At 41.4% G+C, this 18,136-nt stretch overlaps 1 long non-coding RNA gene across 1 annotated transcript in view; it reads left to right on the forward strand.

Moving 5' to 3' along the window:
* The first annotated feature begins 17,847 nt into the window (after positions 1 to 17,847).
* Positions 17,848 to 18,136, forward strand: part of LOC146441567 (uncharacterized) — a 30,159-nt gene continuing 29,870 nt past the window's right edge. The window contains exon 1 of the long non-coding RNA XR_014849963.1: positions 17,848 to 18,106. This is a non-coding gene — a long non-coding RNA (uncharacterized LOC146441567). The remainder of the gene's footprint in view (positions 18,107 to 18,136) is intronic.

Below are 18,136 nucleotides of genomic sequence, written 5' to 3' on the forward strand. Positions count from 1 at the left end.
AAGCCACTTCCTATGTAAGGCTTGTTGAAAAGCTGGTCTGTATTTTCTCTGCGACTTTGGCTTCTGCCCTTGGTGCACATCGTGGGGATCATGTGTACCAATCCTTGCTATGAGCTGCCTGAGCAGAACAGAGCTGAAGTATGCTGGTGTCTAGGGAAGGAGCAGGAGGTATGTGTCTCTTGGCATGATCAGCAATGACAAAATCATTTGGTTTTTATTTCTCGAGTCATGAAGTATGCTGACATTATAATGTTGCCAAATCTTAGGAGAGTTAGGGAAGACAAAATGTATCACAATATTCTGTGTTTTGTCCACCAATCTCTTACCTTTCTGTTACATCAACTACTTTTTAAAAACTCAGCCTTGGATTCCCAGGCCATTCTTCTTAGCAGCAATAATGTGTAGCTCAGTATCAAACTCTAAAATAAAAAAAACAAACAAAAAAAAGGACATTTTCTGTTTCCTGTAATATCCATTCCTGCTCCAGTCAGCTATCTCTGAACTCCCTTCCCCACACATACACAAATTATTCAGGCTATTTTACTGATCAGCTTTCATCAATATAATTGCTTTCTTGTGGAAATATTCACACCCTGAAGTGCAGTTCTCAAGTTTTATGGCACACAGAGCATTCTCATTTTCAGTGCTGTCAGATAATTTCTTCTTGCTCTAAACCCATTCTCATTCTAATTAACTTTGTTAGTAATACATGCATTAGGGAATTTAGGTAAGGGCAAAATACCAAGGTAATAAACACAATTTATCTAGATCTAAGAAATGGAGAATTTCTATTTACCTAAAAGCAGGAGTGAAGAGGTGGAAATTGGTGGGATGCATTTACAATTGAACTGTGTGAATTCAAACTTTCTTGGGCTTTCCCAATCCCTGTTATCATGCCTATGTTTCTTACAATTAATGCTTCTAACCTCACCATGCATTGTTGAGAGAAAGAACAGCTTGAACTTTGGTATCACAGAAGGGAAGAACGGACACTAAGAGTCAGCTGAGACAGAATTTTGCAGTGCTTAGTTTTTCTCTTAATAGAACATCTAGCATGCAGATGCCTTGCATCATAGGATAGGATTTGCTGCAGATGTTTAGGTTGTTGCTCTTCACAGGCTGCTATTACGGGAACCTGGTCAAGATTTCGAGAAAAATTCCTTATTCTCTAAAGATGTTTTATCTAAATTTTCATGGTAGTAAAGTTAATTTTCTGTTGTCTTGTGAGGCTGCCTACATGACTGAACTGAAGAACTGTCTTGTAGGAGATCATTTCTTACCTGCACAAGTGCCCACTTCTTCCAGAAAGTACTGGATTAGTGCCCAGCCCTGACCTGGGCTGTGGAGATGCTTTTAACCATCCATCTTTTAGTCCTCAAATTCTGCTAAACAATTTTCAGGAACTTTTAGATAGAAATGACAGCTGATATACTGTCCAGAAGAAAACCCAAGTGTGAACATTGAATCTTGATTTAAAGCATCCCAGCATCAGCTCTGTGTATGTATTTTCAAGTGAACTTCAGAAACTAGAAGATTCTTCACTAAAATCTTCTACAGCATCTGTTGGCACTCCATGTAAGACCTTGCCTGTCCCTCTGGTACAGCTCTTTCTGACACAACCTGGCAAAAATCAGTGCTTGGCCACAGCTGCAGCATGTGTGTAAGGTCTGTGAGCCACTGAGCTTCCTTTGGCTCCCCTGGCAACTTACAGGAGTCACTCAATTCCGTGGAGGCACTGGTCCTCTCTACAAATCTCTGTGCAGTCACATTAAAATTCCTCCAGCATTCTGGGGGGCTCCAAGCAGCCTTAATAATTTCCATTAGTAAGTTAGCTTCATTTAGCAATGCAGTTTAGTTTGGAAACCATCTGCAAGTAATCTTGTTTAGCTGTATCACCTTGTACTGGGCAGGCTGGAAATAGAAATAATTATGTGTACCAGAAGCCAACTTTGTTATGTAAAATGGAAAAAAATACCATCAGAACCACCACCAGCAAAACAACCATTGTCCATTATTTTCCCTTGTAGCTATTAAAATTAAGTTGAACAGATTCCATGACTTCGGAATGAACATGCACTCATTTCAGAAGAGAAATGTCCCAAATTTTGCCAAGTTTCCCTTTGTCTTATGGGAGCTGGCTTCAGTGGTTGGGCACAGTGATCCCACATGGTGCATCCAGCCATCTCGAAGTGACCTTCAGAGAGGAAAACAAGCAGTGGGTGTATATGAAAGGGAAGGAAAGGGACTGAAAAATAAACGAAGGATTGTAATGTAAACAGAGGAGATCTCCAGGGATAGATTCAGTCTTGAAGCTGAAATAATTCATCTTTATCAGATTGCTCTGGTCTGGCAGTGTCCTGGTGCTGAATCATGCTGTTCCTCACCCTTTATCCTGCAAGGAATGTTACCAGCCCTGGCTGGTTTTGTTGAAAGGGGGAGGTGTAGGTGTCTGATCAGGTGCCTTTCTGTAAAGTAATGTGCTGAACTTTTTGGAAACAGACATTTTGCAGCAACAAAATTTATTATGGTTGCCACGTTCAAGCACCACACAGCTCATGTGGAGGGTTTAGGAATTCAGCTTTTGTTTCAGTTAGTCCCCCATGCACCTTACTCTGCATGCTTCATGTCCAGCTGTGTGGGGTTAAAAATGCTGATGGCTGCAGGTGAGGGCAATGAGGGCTTTCACAGGCTTGCATTGCCCTGGTCATCCACCTCACCTGGGACCTCACCCACACCCTCCAACCACGGGCATCTTGTCAGCTCCATCCAGCACCTTTAGCATTTTTAAGGTGAGCTGCAAGAATGGCTTCTTCTAGTCCTGCCCCTGAGTTGTTGTGGAGGTTTTCTGGGCTGCCCTCTGTGGTGACCTGTGTGGTGCCTGATGCTCCCTGGGTGACTGATGTTGTTGTCACCACCCTGCTTCATTCACAGTGAGTTTCCCTGTTTTGTCCATTGTGTTAAGCTTCATCCTTACAAGCATTTCCTGATACGAGCATGATTTTTCCTGTTCCAGGGAAGAATTTCCTAGAGATTTTTACAGAGACTACAAGCTTGGGGACATACTCTTTGTACAACACTTGAGTTGAGACTATAGTTAATTTGTTTTGGAAAGTACAGCTGCTTGATGAGTTAGCTGCTAGAAAACACTGGTGTGACATTGGTATTTATGACAAATTAATGTTGCCACAAGTTTTAGAATAAGATGACAAAGTCTATTCACATGTAGCTTCTAAAAATAATCAAGTTGCAGGCTTTGATGGCTGGGAGATTTGCTTGTGTTTCTTCTCTGATTCCAACCATTTGTAGAAATCAATGGGTGGTTCATTTGAAATGACTTATTGACATCCTCTCTCTGTAGAATTAATAAATATCTACTCAAACAAGCAAGCTGACATCATAATAATCACAAATTTGGACCCATATTGGCCAAATAACCTGTGGCTCTAGGTGTTCAATAGGATTATAGCCAAAGGAAGAGAGGAGGTGTTCCCTGGCAGGAGATCCATAAAAGTCAGAGGTCTGATAGGTGTGGGGTCAGTATGGAGCCTGCACAATCAGTGGTGCTGGGCGTGTTGAGTGTGCAAGCAATGCATTTCTCAGAAAGGAGATAAAAATTTTTCTTTCTATTAATATTATAATACCCTGGGGTTCAGTTGTGAACAGGTTAGGAGGGCTGGGAGTCCCATTCCTCAAGCTGAGGAGACAACAGGGACATCTACCCAATCTGCACTGACACGTGCAGAGTGGCAGCTTCTGATCTGTGAGAAGACTTGTATGATTCAATTTGTCTCCTTTGGGCTTAACAACCTGAGAAATTATGAAGATGGCAGACCAGCTGTGGAGGATGGGTGATTAGATGCATGGCTGAGGGGAGAAAAGGCTGGCTGTTAATGGGTATTAACAAGGAGCAAGAGTGCCAGTCAAAGGATGCAGGAACAGTTACTACCGCAATATAAAGTGAACCTACAGGACTTTGGCTTAACACATCTGAGGCATTGAAGTGGAAAACAGATGTTATTTTCCATAGAGCTACAGTGCCAGACAGGATTTTTATGAAGCAAGAAACAGGGCAATGAACTGTATATCTCAGTGAGTCAGAGGAGAGGTGCAGAGCAGTTACATGGATGTGATAAATAAAAAAGATGGAATTACCACTTTAGGCGGCTCTGAAATTGTGGATCCAGATTTAGGGTTGTAGACTGATCAGGGAGTATCAAGCACTGTAGTGCCTACTAAAAGAATAGGGATTTTTTGCCAACAGAGAGCTTCAGGTTAATGAAGGAAGCAGGATGCTATTAGAATTTAATGTGCAAGTTTATTAGGCATCTAAATGGTGATTCATTAATAGCTGCGAAGGAAGATGAATATCTTTCATTTTATATGCAGTTAGATGCACTCACTTGGACACCTCCCCTGACACACTTAATTAGTCTGAAGAGGGAAATTATGCTCCCTGTGTATAGCCCTGTTATCATTCCGGTCACTGAAGCAGCCTCCAACCTAACACACATCCGGGGGGACTGCTGTGCTAAAAATAGCTGCCCACTGCTTACAACTGCAGCAGAGGGCACAGCTGCAGATTAGACACACAGACACCTACAGCACTTGTGGATATCGAATTCTTGGTTAAAGGAGATGTACGTGGCACACATTTGGAAGAAGTGCTACTCTGAGCAATTAATGCCTGTAGTGAGCTTTCTAGAGCATGGGAATTATTTCCCCAGGTGGGAAAAACAGCTTCCTACCTGGCTGTTGCCACACTTCAAAAAGTGATGAAATTGAATTTCTGCTTAGATCAGGACCCAAGATATCTCTGCTCTGCACAGTCCTACATGGTATTTATATGCCAAGCTATTCCCAAGTAACTCACCTCTAAATTAGTGTCAGCACAAGTCCTGTAGCAGGGTCTGTTGCTCACCCAGGGTAGGTGCATTACCTTTCATGCACCTCCCTGCAGATTTAAGGGAAGGCTTTTTTCTCTCTCTCTTTAGATCCAGCACAACAGTTTGAAACTTCTTAATGGCAAGGACCTTGGAGAAAGGGTTTGACATGCAATGAAAAATACTGATTCCTTAGGCCATTTTCCTTTGACTATGGCCTATGTTCTAGGTTTGTGTAGTAAATATTAAGTCCTTTCTGGGAACCTTTTAGACCAGGATTCCAAGTCCTTATTCCTTTTAATATTCAAAACTGAGGATTGTCTCATGATCCATTATGGTTATTGTTATCAATAACCTTTCCCATACTCTGAGTAGATGCTGCATGAAACTCCCTGTTCAGAAGCCAAGTCAGGACATTCAAATGCAGGACTAATGTTAAAAGCTGAAAGAGAGAAAATTACCATGTTTATTTTCATTCTACCCTGTTAATGCCAGTGATGCTTTATCTTAAAGATGTCATTGGAATCTGATTTAAGATAAATATTTTAGGCAGCTGAGCTAAACATTAATAGACACGAATGTAGGCATGACAACTTTTTGTAAGAGCTGAAAGTTGTAGGGAGTTAGGTTATATTAATAGGAATATGATATGAATGGGAGAGAGAAAAGGTGAAACTTCTAGGTACCAACTTCCTTCATAAACTTTACTATGTTCCTAAAATCATTACCAACAATATTGTTTTTAAATGAAACAAGCCACAAATATTGTTTCAGCCTCCAGGCCTGGTTTTCAATTTATTTCTATACATGCTGTTATGGTAAGGTTTTCTAAGGGAAATTTTCACCCTGAACAGTTTCATTCTAAGACATATTCTAGTTTTTCTTTTCCTTTCTGCTTGATGTTTGTATCATTGTTTTTCTCCCTGCTCCTCTCTTTTCACTTTACCACCAAGAAGGCTGCAACAAAAGAGATAGGAAAGAGAGAAGGGGGGTGAAATGCAGAGCAATTTAAAATGAGAGCACCATAAAACTGCATTAGTTTTCTTAAATAGAATTGGGAGAAATGATAAGGTATTTTAATATCACAGGTGGCATATTGGCATAAAACTTTTTTTTTTGGACAATCTGTCTTTCCAAGATGCTCTCCTTGCTTCTGCTCCCGCCACAGAAGTTCACTTGCAGCTTACTGAGACATGACTGTAGAGCTTGGATTGACTTTTATTTTTAATGCTTTGTGGCTCTATGTGTACCTCAATGCACAGTTATCAACACTGTATTAGCATCCTTTTTGAAGGGTTCTGAATTATTAGTACTGTAGAAGAGAATTTTCTAAAGCAGAGTCAGTGGAAGCCTACAGGGCATCTCCTTTGCAGATTGGCATAGTAAAATTGTTGCCAAAATGTAGATTTTTAAAAAGGAAAATGTGCTAGCTGTGGCTACAAACTGGCTACATTGACACAAGCCATTTAATGTGTTACATTCACTAGTAAATTTTAGGCGCTTCAGAATGAAAAGCTGTTTTCTACATGTTTCTGAGTGTATCTTGACAAGGCTCAGGGATTATATCTGATGCCCAATCACATGCAAGTATTTTAATGCATGTTGAGCACAGAGGACCATAAGCTTTTCTGTAGATTCCTACAGAAAAGCTCATCTTGTCTCTGCTCTATAAATGAAGCCTCTTTCTAGACTTGCTGAAGTTAATGGCAATCTTCCAAGTTTTCCCAGCTCTAGTCAGGGCTGTTGCTGTTAACATTTGTTGGAGGGAGGGAGGAAGGAAGGAAGGAAGGAGCATTCTTTTGTTCTCAGGAGAAAAAGTTTAATCCCTTTTAAGAGCAAGAGGAACTGACAGGGAGCAGTTAAGCAACCAGATCAAGGTCACGCAAAGGGAATGTGTGCGATGTACGCAGCCGCTGAGCCTCCTCTGCTAACACCAAAATAAACTGGAGGTCCCTGTTTTCCCTCCTCTCCATATCCCTTTCCAAAACCATTCCTCAGGTATGGTCATCAAGAGTTTGAAACTTAATTATGACAATGTAATACAAATATGAGAATCAGATAGGAAAAGGAATTGGTCATCCTTCCAGCCTGTCTGCCAGGCGATGGTGGGGCTGAGGCTGCTCCACAGGGCATGGGGAGCCCGGAGTGAAGGTGAAGCAAAGTGGGACAATGCCCTCACGGTGGGTCCCAGGCAAAGAGAGCAGAGTGGGCCTGGTGATGGTGACCAGAGGCAGCCAGGAGTCCAGCTTGACACATGAATCTGTTGTGACAAGGAGGTGCAGGGCTGGGAAGTTAAATTATTGGGTCAGATTAGGGCTTGTGAGGAGCAAGGGTGGGCTCAGGGCCATCTACAGCATTTCTTGGGCAGGGACCAAGAGCAAGGGCTTGAGCTTAATACAATAGAAGGTGCAGAGACCCCCAGCAAGGCTGCTCCCAGCAGTCAAGTCTAAGGTCACACAGCTGCACCATCTCAGAGCTGGTCTTGAGCAGTGGCCCTGGGAGGGGGAGGAGAGGCTGCAGGGCCCAACACCAAGAATAAAATGTTCACCAGAAGGTTGGTAGGACCATCTGTTAGTCATGTGGGTAAGGCTGCTGCAGAATTATAATTATTTGTGTCTGCTCACTGTAGAAGAAGCTGGGGGTATTCCCTATGCCATTCTTTTTAGCAGTGAATCAGCAAATGCTCAGCCTAAGACTTGAAGTAATTCAGGAACAGGTTGAGGTACAAATAAACAACATGAATATTTACTAACTGCCAAGGCTGGTACTAATCACACAAGTGCTCTGGAGGAACTCGAGGGTAGACAGAAGAATGATTTCCTGAATTTGAGAGATGGATAGTAAAATAGCAGATGAAATTCAGTGCATGAAAATGTAACTCCTGGGTAAAAGTAATCCTAGCTTCACTTAAAATATTCTGAGCAAATGTTTTGTTATTCTTATGCAAGAGTGAAACTATGGATGTATAGTAGCTCCATGAAACCGTCAGCTTAGTGCTCAGTAGCAATGGAATAAAAGGTTAAATACTATTACTTTGTGGAAAGAGAACAGAGATGAAAAAGCCTGATTCAAAGGGTCACTCCCCCCATGCTGTTCAGGTCCTCTCATCTTGAATGTGTCACAGCAGGAGAAAGTCTGAAGAAAGGTAATTTGTGTGAGCAAAGGTATGAGATGATCTCTCTTAAGGAACAGTTAAGTAGGCTGAACTTTACATTGTGTTTTTCCAAGGATGGATGGATGGTATGATAGAGACCTACAAAATCATGAGTGGCACAGAAAGGGGGAATAGAGATTGACTTGTTATTTCTTCTTGCATGAGAACTGTGGCCCATCAGAGACACTAGTAGGAGGCAGGCTCAATGCAAACAGGAGGTGGCTGTTCCTGTGGAGTGAATGAGGCTTGTTGTAATGCCTGCCAAAGGATGGTTTGGAAAGGAGCCTGGAAAAGTGTTTGCAATAGAGCTTCTTTGAGCTTTTACTATCTAGATAAACCACAACAGGCTCAGGGAGTCCCTTAAGGCTGGGGAGAGTACTAGGGTGAAAGTGCCTCCCAAGTGTCACTTGTTTTTTAACTGATTTACAGACACGGTTAGAGGCAGAAAACTTAACTAAGTGCACCAAGGTCTACTCAGATACAACTCTATAACTTTGCTATGGTTTTACTCAGGAGCATACCTTTGTTTTTTATTTTTGAAGAAACAAATCCAAGTTCCTATTTTGAATTCAAAGTGCATCTGTCCTAGGCATGATGCAAGGTTGTCATGAAAATTCACTGTTGTGTCCTTTGATCTGCCAAATCTTCAGAAAAGCTTTGACACTATGAAAGTCCTCCCAGAGAACAGCAGCAATGCTAAAGATGAAACAGAGAACTTTGTCTAATGCCACCTTTCCAGTGAGAAAAGTCACCAGTCTGAAGGCAAACCCTCCAGCATGAGGATACTGTGGTTTTCTCCTGTCTTGCATCTGTGAAGACAGGATGCTGTCTTCCTCTTTGTGTGCAGCCTTCTTAAAATGTTTGTTCCTTTCCATCCTTCTGCTTTTGCGTTTTGTGGGAATTTGCCATGAGTGGTTTCCATGGTTACAAGGATAGGGCTGCTCTTGGAGTGGGAAATCTGCAGAGAGCAAATAGAAAAACCAGTGCATCTGGGACAGGGTAAAATGTGCTTTGTATCTGTAATGGTCATTCTGCCCCAGTTAGAAGCCAATATGAAATTGGAAAAATCGATGTTATTCTTAACCCCCTTACTGTGAAATGTAGAGCTCTCCTTTACCATTAAGTCTCCTTAGATTGCTGAAAGCACTATGATTTCTGTGGTCCCTTGAGTATTAAAGGGCAGGACAAAGGCTATGTTGCCAAATATGCTACTAAACCAAGTTGTGCAATTTTCTTGTGTAAGAAAACTATTCAGAGTTGTACTCTTCCATTTTGTTCTTTCCTCCGAATAAAATGGAGGGAAACACTGGAGTTTTGGGAAAGATGCAGTGGTTCTTTCCTTGCCTTTGCACTCTTTGGTAGCATTGTCAAATACTTATGCCTCTGACCAGTTCCATAGAGCACTTGGTTGAGCCCAGGAATAATGCTGGGTTCATCTACAGGGGTGCAGAGCAGGCATGAAAATCTTCCTGTGAAGAAGCTATATAGAAACAGAGTTTGCTGTAAGCCTGAAGCCAGCTTTGGTCCTGTGACTGTGAGTGTAGAACCCACTGCCTCTGCTACAAAATTTGAGGAAGCCTTCACCACAAATGCAGAGGGTGAAGTAGTGTGTCTTTCTGAAAAGGTCAGTGCAGAGCCTCTGCACACACCTGCAGCCTCGAGGGAGGAGCTAGGAGATTATTAAGCACCCTTTACAAAAACTTTTTATTCTGGAGTGGTAATTGCCAATCAGGTAGCTTTTGGTTAATGCTCTCCTGCAGGTCCTGACTGTAGTGAAGAGAAAAGGGAAAGAAAAAGCAATAAAAGAAGCAAAATCCTACATTAGAGATTAAACTTGGTGGCGTCTCTTGTTCTCTTTCTCCACAGAATTCAACTGTAGCTCTTTGCTACAGTTAAACATAGAACCACTTTAACACAGAACCACTTATCTGAGCAAGCATCAACACAATTTTCAAGGTGTGCTCATGGATGCTGATAAAAACACTCAGGGGACTAACTGATGTTCCAGGCAAGACTATCCAAGGATTCATTTTAATTTATTTTATTTTCATTAATTGTCAAATCCTTAACTACTGTCAAAAATGAGCCTTTTGGTCAAATACACACAAAAATCCTCCCCATTTTTAAAATATATTTTTCTTATAAAGCCCAAGTTGCAGATGTCTTTTTGTTTGCAACTTCTATAGTACAGCTCTGCAGTACTTGAGAAAAATAAAATGAGTTTTTGATGGAAGAAGCAGCTAACCATTTAGGGGAGCTTATCACAGAACATTGCAAATGGCAATAAATATTCAAATGCCAAAGCAAGATATTTCCAGGCTTCCGTATTCCAATAAAATGATTAAAATGAATGCCTCACTATTTATACAGGGTGGCAGTTTAACACCATATTAATATTTAACTGTGTGCTCTTGTAGTGCTGTCAGTGCTGAAGAGTTAAGGGACTGCTTGCCACGATGGGCAGAGCTTGCTGCTGATGCTTGGCCACCTCAACAGCCACCTGCCAGCCATGAGGTTCTCCTGACAAGGCAGCAGCCCCTTGATGGGGAGATTTTTGACTGATATTTTCTGGTGTTCTTAATCACCTGACAGAGATGCCTATGGTATCACTTTCTAATGCTGCTGGTAGTCATAGGGCACAGCTGTAGCCACACTGAATTTGGAGAGAATTGGGACAGCTCTGAGATATGCAGTAGTAATTGGGTGTGTGCCTCTGTCAACTAACATTTGCCTGGCTCTGTGGTGTTCTATCCCTTTTATTTCACCAAAATAACCTCTTACAGCTTTACCTTCATTTTTGGTTGTCATGCAGCAGTCCTGGAAAAATGTGGGGCTCTTCTGGTTCCACAAAAGGTTAAACTGAACCTTTAGGAACCAGTGGGGGAGGATACAAAAAAACCCCCAAACCAGGTCAACCAGCAACCCAGAAACATTTCTGCAAAGCACAGTTTAGGTCCAAGCAGTATTTGTAGCTGGTTCTTTTTCACCACAATACTCTGTGAGAAGCTCTGCCAGCTGTGTGTTAAATGAGATGAGTAACATCTGCCACATGCTCATTAAGCATCACATATATATGATACAGAAACCTCTGCCGAATCTAGTGCTAATTAGGATCTGTAATGAGAGTTATTCTCCTTTTAATTAATATGAGCAGAGTAGATTTTCAGTAATATCTAAGTGAGTGAGAAGCTTACATCTGCTTTTCCAAAAGCAGCTTAGAGAAGCATTTCCCTGGACTGAAATGTCATGCAATCAGCAGTAGCAGTGCCTACATTTTTAAAGGGGGACACAGGCCTGGCTGCACTGGAACTGTTCACTGGCTTAAATCTGTTAATTTTGCTATAGGGAACTTGGGTATCAGTGGGGTAATGTGATGGAATTCCTTTCACTTTCATTTCTTCTGGCTTGCTTTCTCTCCTGAAATGCAGGTAGCTCTTATGGAGAAGTGCTGCATTTGAAAACTAAGTTTTGGACAACAGCCAAGGTCTCAGTCCAGCTCTTAGTGCAGCAAGTGGAAAGATCCCATTTATGTGAGAAAAGCTTCAGATGGCCCATGACAAAAGATTTAATGGAGCTTTTTTTAGTAGTTAGGTTTGCTCTGATTTCTTTGTCTGTGAAATGACTTTGTCTTCTAATGTAAGCAGTTCACAATCTGACACCGATGCCCTTTTGCAGGGGACTGGGAAGAGGTGTTTCTAAAATAAATCCAAATATGTGGAGATCAAGAATTTGGTACAACCCATAAAAACAGTCTTTAGGAGAAGTTGTAGAGACAGGCCTTTAAAGGCCTTCTAAAGGCAGATCAAACACAAACCCAAGGAGCAGTTATTAAAAATGAGAAAAGCTGCTCCATTAGAGCCATTAAGGATCTGTACTGTCCATGTGGCAGCATATGGCCAAGGATACAGCTCAACAGTGGGAGATACGAAAGTTTGACTTTGCCAGACAGAAACTCACCTCTACTCTCCTGCCAAAAGCCATCCCTGAACTCCCTTTCTAATGCAGGATCTCCCTGTCATGGGAGCTGGAGAGAATGCAGGATTCTGGAAGTTGGGGATCCCCACGAGGTGTGACTTAGACCACTTAACCTGGAGCCGGCAAAGTGAAGACAAGCTCTAAGTCATAGCTGAGAGGTAAGATTGCATTTCTCAGGAGAAGCTGCTTCAGTGGGAAGAAAGATGCCAGCTCCTGCTGAGTCTGTGCAAGCAGATATCCTGTTGCCTTACCCTGCTGCAAGCTGCTTCCAGGATCCTACTGCTGCTGCCTCCTCTGCACACCATGCTCCAGTCAGCAGCACCTTGTCCCTGGGCAGGATGGTTGGAAGCTGCTCCTGCAGCTCCCTAGGGAGTGTTCAGCAGCCCTTCTGCAGTGAGGGGGAGCACAGCGCAGGGACCTCACCTCAGAGTGTTCTGCTGGGGATGCCTGATGGAAAGAACTCCTGGTCATCCCAGAATTCACACATTGTATAGGCTACAGGCTGCTGCTGGGCAATGAAGGTAAATACTCATTTGCACTGTGTTAAAGTGGTGAAAGGATTTGAGCTCAGAGCAGGTGCTGAAGCAGAGCTGAGCATGTCTTGTGCTGAGCTGATTGGAAGACTCGCAAAGGTATTTCCTCCCTCTGGCTTCAGCTTTATTATTTAGGTTACTACATTTGGTGTTTCAGAAGTGGCTGGCAAACCCACAGAGGTGGAGCAGGGGAACAAATGTGTTAAAAATCAGATCAGCAGAGCCATTCCCATCTGATTTTTGAGTATTGTGGGACATGTGGCTGTAGTCTAAGAGATAGCAATTGAGTTACTAGTGGAGGTATTCCAGCCTGTTTTGAGGAAAATAATGAGCTTTTGTTGCTGCAAAAAGATAACCGATTTTTCACTTTAACACAGGGTTAAACTACCCTAGCTGAACAAATTTAGTGTTTCCATTTAGAAATAAATGCCAGAAAAAACCCTGATGCATTATGTTTCAAATGCAAAGGATGTATTTCTGTTCAAAGGAAGCACAGCTACAGTTTAGATTTGATCTACCAGCATTAGCTGAGTATGTGTTCTCTAGAAAATAGGTCATAGCAAGAAAGGCAGATAAATTTAAAGGAAAGAAATATGAGCAGTAGTGACTAGGGAGATTAAGGTGTTCAGTAGACAAATGGCACCAAGTGACAAACAGCCCTCTTTCAGTTGGACATAAATATTACTGCCTTCCACATTCATGCTAGACAGTGCCTTTTATTATAACCTACTAAACAAGAAAATGGCAATCTGAATTTGTGAGGTTGGAGGCTTTGAGCCTACTGTGGCTGCCCAGTAGGGAAAATGTAAAACTGCACTTATAAATGGTCATTCTTTGATCACTTGTGAGAGTGGGGAATTCCAAATCTGATTTGACACATCACTTTTCAGGACAGTAGCTTATTAAATAAATATAAAATAAACACTAACATCATTTCCTTGCTGCAGGTATCCATTTGTTCTGTAGTTATATTCCCCATTCTAGCTTGCCCTTCAGCTTTGTTTCTGTGCCCATGCTGTCAGAGCAGCCAGGGCTGTCACTTGAGTGTTCCCCTTTCCTAACTAATACATTATCTCAGCTGTTTAAGAAGTATAGTTTTAAACATTTTAGGTGATATACTCAATATTGCAATTACATGTTGTTCTTGTTTGCAATTACACCATCACAGTTACAATATGGCAATCTAGAAAGAGTTCACTGTGTCATTCTTATTGGTGCAGTGCTGTTACTAGGGGGAAATTGTGTTTAATCTAGTTTAATATAAAGGAATTAAATTCTTCATAAAATCAGATATAAATGTTTAAGTTAAATATATGTACATAAGCACACATGTATATTTGTGAATAAATGTATGTATACATGTATATTTGAGTATTCACCAATATTTCCATATGTTGAAGAAGCTTTACACTCTAAAGGAAGGTTTTGAAAATGTGCATAAAATTTCTGACCCAGAACTAAAATCAGTTCATTTCATGAACTCTGTTCCTACCATTGCATTTCCTGGCTGCTTCTCGCTTTGCATTCTTCCCTGTGGGAGCATAAGGCTCAACCAGTATCCTTAACACGTTATTTCAAATATGAGGCATATCAAGGCATGGCACTGATGGAATTTCTCAAAGGTGCTGCTTTTGCTGAGTGTCTGTGCTCTTACATGAAGCAACAGCAGTATGCACTAGAGCACTTCATGGAGGAGCTAGCCTGGAATGTAACAGACAAATTTATAGAAAAATTGTAACCTTTCATCAAGAAATCATCAAGAAACAAGCCTATTTCTATAGTTTTCTGGTGGCTGATGGCTCTTTATTAGTTCAGACTGGTAATGTTGTTACTATGAAAGGAATTGGTCTTTGTGATAGCTTTTGGAGGCTGTGAATGTTGTGGGAGTTGTAGGAGGAAAAGCAATCATCTCATTGATTGAAGTAATCAATGAAATCATCCTTTTCATTGCAGCTGTTTCAGTCATAAATGGGACATTATTCTCTCCACGATCTACCAGAAAAAGGTATTTTTGTGAGCATTATTCAGTCAGAGGCTTTGCAGTAGGTCATGTTTGTGTGTTGATTACTGGTGCACTCCAAATTCTGGTGCCTATGGAAAAGCTGATTTGAGGTGGCAAGTTATAGCCATGAGGAAATGCTTACAGAAAATGCCTTTTTACAGGGAGCAGGACTAGAGCTTTGGTGTTAAAAGTAATTTGAATAACAATGAGGATCAGTGTCAAACTGAGTGATGAAAAGAGGTTTACAACCTCCAATAAGCAAGATGGCCTCAGGATGATGCAAAAGTGAGCAAAAATGGAGACATGTCCTGGGAAGTCTGCTTCCACCTTTCCAGGCAGAAAAGTCGGTGGCAATCTCTGCATACTGGAATCTGTGACCAATTGCTTGTCCCCAGAGCAGCTGGCCTGAAGGTGGGGAAGGCAGGCATAGGAATGATGATCCTGTATTCTGGTTTGAATCCAGTGGACAAGCCCTTTACAGGGAAGGCATAGGAGAGCTACAAGAAAGAATGCCAGCTTCTTTCCCCAGAAATGCAAAGAAATCCTACCAGAGTCCAGAGATAAGCCACCCTCCTACAGTCATTGGATCAAGCCAGAACAGTTCTTCTTTAGAAACTGTTTTCTCTCTTAATCTTGCCAGCAATTTTAATCTATGCAGGCAAGAGAGTTGGCATTTGCTACCAATGTTGACTAGATATTTCTCTTTTATTACACTGATTCTCAAAAGCAAAACCAAATAAGTCCCTTTCCCTGTGGTTTGGGGGTTTTGTTGTTGTGGGGTTTATTTTGGTTTTCTTGGTAGCCTGTCTGTTCAATAATTTAATGACTCATTAAGCATCTTGGAGGCAGAAAGCATCATATTGTACTAGCTAATACAAGACAGTCCTTCCTCTTGGCCAAGACATCATCATAACTGCAAAATACTGGTGTGTCATTTGGAATATGAGTTTCCAAAGAACAACTCTGACATTTTCTATATCCTCAGAATGACTCTTTTGTGCTAAGCAAAATGTTACAATTAAACACTGAAACTCTCATTTCCTGATATCCACTTGTGAATTTTCTAAATCCGTTCTCAGCTGTCCCTTCCACTTAGCTGTCCTTGTTTGCTGTTCCCTACTGACTGGCAGGTTAACAATAGAAGACAGAATAGATAAATTGTCATAGGCTGTTGTCCAGAAAGTGGTTTTGGACAAAGATCTGCTCAGAATTAAATTCCTCATAGATCATGTCCACAGCTACAGAGACTGTGTCCAGCAGCTGGCCTCCATGAGGTCTCCTGCTGCTGCTGTTATCTCTGAAGCACTTGGATCTTTTGGACATGGGTAAAGTTGAAGAGCACCTTTCAATCCATGGATATCTCCTCTGACTATGAGGAAGCTGGATTTATGATTGATGTATTAAATTGCCTATTTTGAATGTCTAACAAGACAATGGAGAGGACCAAAGTTAGATACTTCAAAACCCTGTCTAATCAGTTAGAAATAGTGGATGTTCTCAGCACAGTGATTTACATGGCAAAAGTTAAATACTTGCAGCATCTTCTTATTTTTCAATCCTAAGATATATTTATTCTGTGTGGGTTATGTTTCACTTCTTTGTTTGCCTTAAAAATATTTCACTAATGTATTTAATAATGTTATCTATAATTCTTATTCAAAGATCAATGCATAGAGACAGAGCTGAGCCATGCACTAATGTGCTGGAGAAGTCTTTTGTCATTCCAAACGTTTCTAGATCATTAGGAACAAAAGTATTGAAAATCGAAGCTTCTAAATTTTCATACATCTAGGGTCTGAGTATGATGAAAAGGTGGCTAATGTTTTAGAAAATAAATGGGTATTTTTAAAGAAAAAGCTCCTAAAATGAGATTAACTTTTACCTATAGTTTCATTATAATGTGGTTGACACAGAACAAAAATAAGGACATAGTAGTGCTGTACAGATGCACTTTCTGGTTGACAGCAGTCTGGGAAAAATTGGGTTTTTTTGAGACTTGAAGTAGGTTTATTTGAACTACCTTCTAGATATTAGAGAAAATCATTTTGGTAACCCCACACCTTCTGGCCTTGTACTTTTTTGGTGTGGAATGGCTGTGTTGGGAGGACACTCAATAAAAACAAGGGTAAGGAGCTCATCAGGATCCAGGTGTGAATTAGAAGATAGACTGAGGGGTGGGAAGGGTCCCAAGACCCATGTACCATATTTTTCTTGCTGCATGGAGCAAATCAGACCTACAGGTCCAAAAAGAATGCCCTCCAAGTGGATTCTGCTGACAGAGCCCTGTGCCCTGGCCAGAAGATTGAGAGGTAGTTTTCTTGAGTTGTCCTGATCCCTTTGTTCTGGTTTGGGAATAAACATTTGCAACAGCTACTGCAGCTGCTGCAGCAACTCCTTCCAAACACCAAGCTGAACAGGAGGTATCCCCTCATACTGAAGAGGCTTGATAGCATGGATTTCTTGTGCCAAGTGAAACACATTCTCCTGCAGGGAGATGTCCTCTAGTCCAAGGAGGCCCTGCTTTGCTGAGGAAGGCTGGCTGACTCTGACCTCACCTCCCCTCTGCATCCCTTTTTAACATGCAATGACAGTCAGTGCAGTAGTAATTTGTCAAACAAGTAAATATGGTTTGCTTTATGGAAGTAAACTCTGACACTTCCACTTTCAAGACCAGCAACTATGCTTTTCTTTCTTTCTTTCTACCAAAGAATGAGAAGGCCAAATATGCCAGTATTGATTTTAATATGTAAAACTCAGAACATATGTGTGAACATACCAATGCACCGTGGACACAGATGTGTATGAAGGTCATTTCATGGGCTCCAGCAGGAATCGCAGATGGAAGTACAACTGGATACCCAAAGATGCATATTCCCAAGGGAGAGACAGATAGCACTATATACATGCAGTCTGCTGTCTACATGTCCAACTGTCTAGCCAGAGCATGATGATATCTTACCTGTCAAAGCCTGTTTAGAGAGAGGATAAGCCCATCAGCCCAGCTGTGTGTATTATATGGCTCCACATTGAAGGCTGGTGGCAACTTAGCAGCTTGTGTGCCTGGACATGTTGTCCAGCATTACATGATTGGCTGGCAGAGTACGTTCTCTGGATTCAATTTACAGTGAAACCAGAGCAACAGATTAAATAACAAAGATAGTTGGGTAAATAAGGTTTCTATGTACATAGATCTCCTTTCCCCGCCCAGTTGTTCCCCTCACATTGAACTATGGTGCTTTCATGGAGTTGCTCTGTTTAGATTTTTCTGTATACCTAGATCTGGATGCATGAAGCTGCCTGAGTTTCAGACCTTGGCTCATGCTCTTCATCTTCCTTATCAGCATCATTTGGTCCTTGATCCATGAAGTTAGTCAGCCACTGATTTGTACCAGTTGCAGTTTTGATGCAGTGGTGCATGAGTTTAAGTAGATAATACGAAGGGAGGCTTGTTGCTGTTGCAAATTCTGTTCAGGCTTTTTTTTTTTTTTTTAATGGAAACTGTTTTAAAATTCTCTCACACAGCACTAGAAAGTGTCTTTTCTTCCAGAAGTATGCAAAAAAGGTAAGTAGGTCATTTTTTTATCTTGAAGAT

This window comes from Lichenostomus cassidix, chromosome 2 (assembly GCF_008360975.1).
Source record: "Lichenostomus cassidix isolate B80296 chromosome 2, HeHo_3.0, whole genome shotgun sequence".
NCBI classification, from domain to species: Eukaryota; Metazoa; Chordata; class Aves; order Passeriformes; family Meliphagidae; genus Lichenostomus; species Lichenostomus cassidix.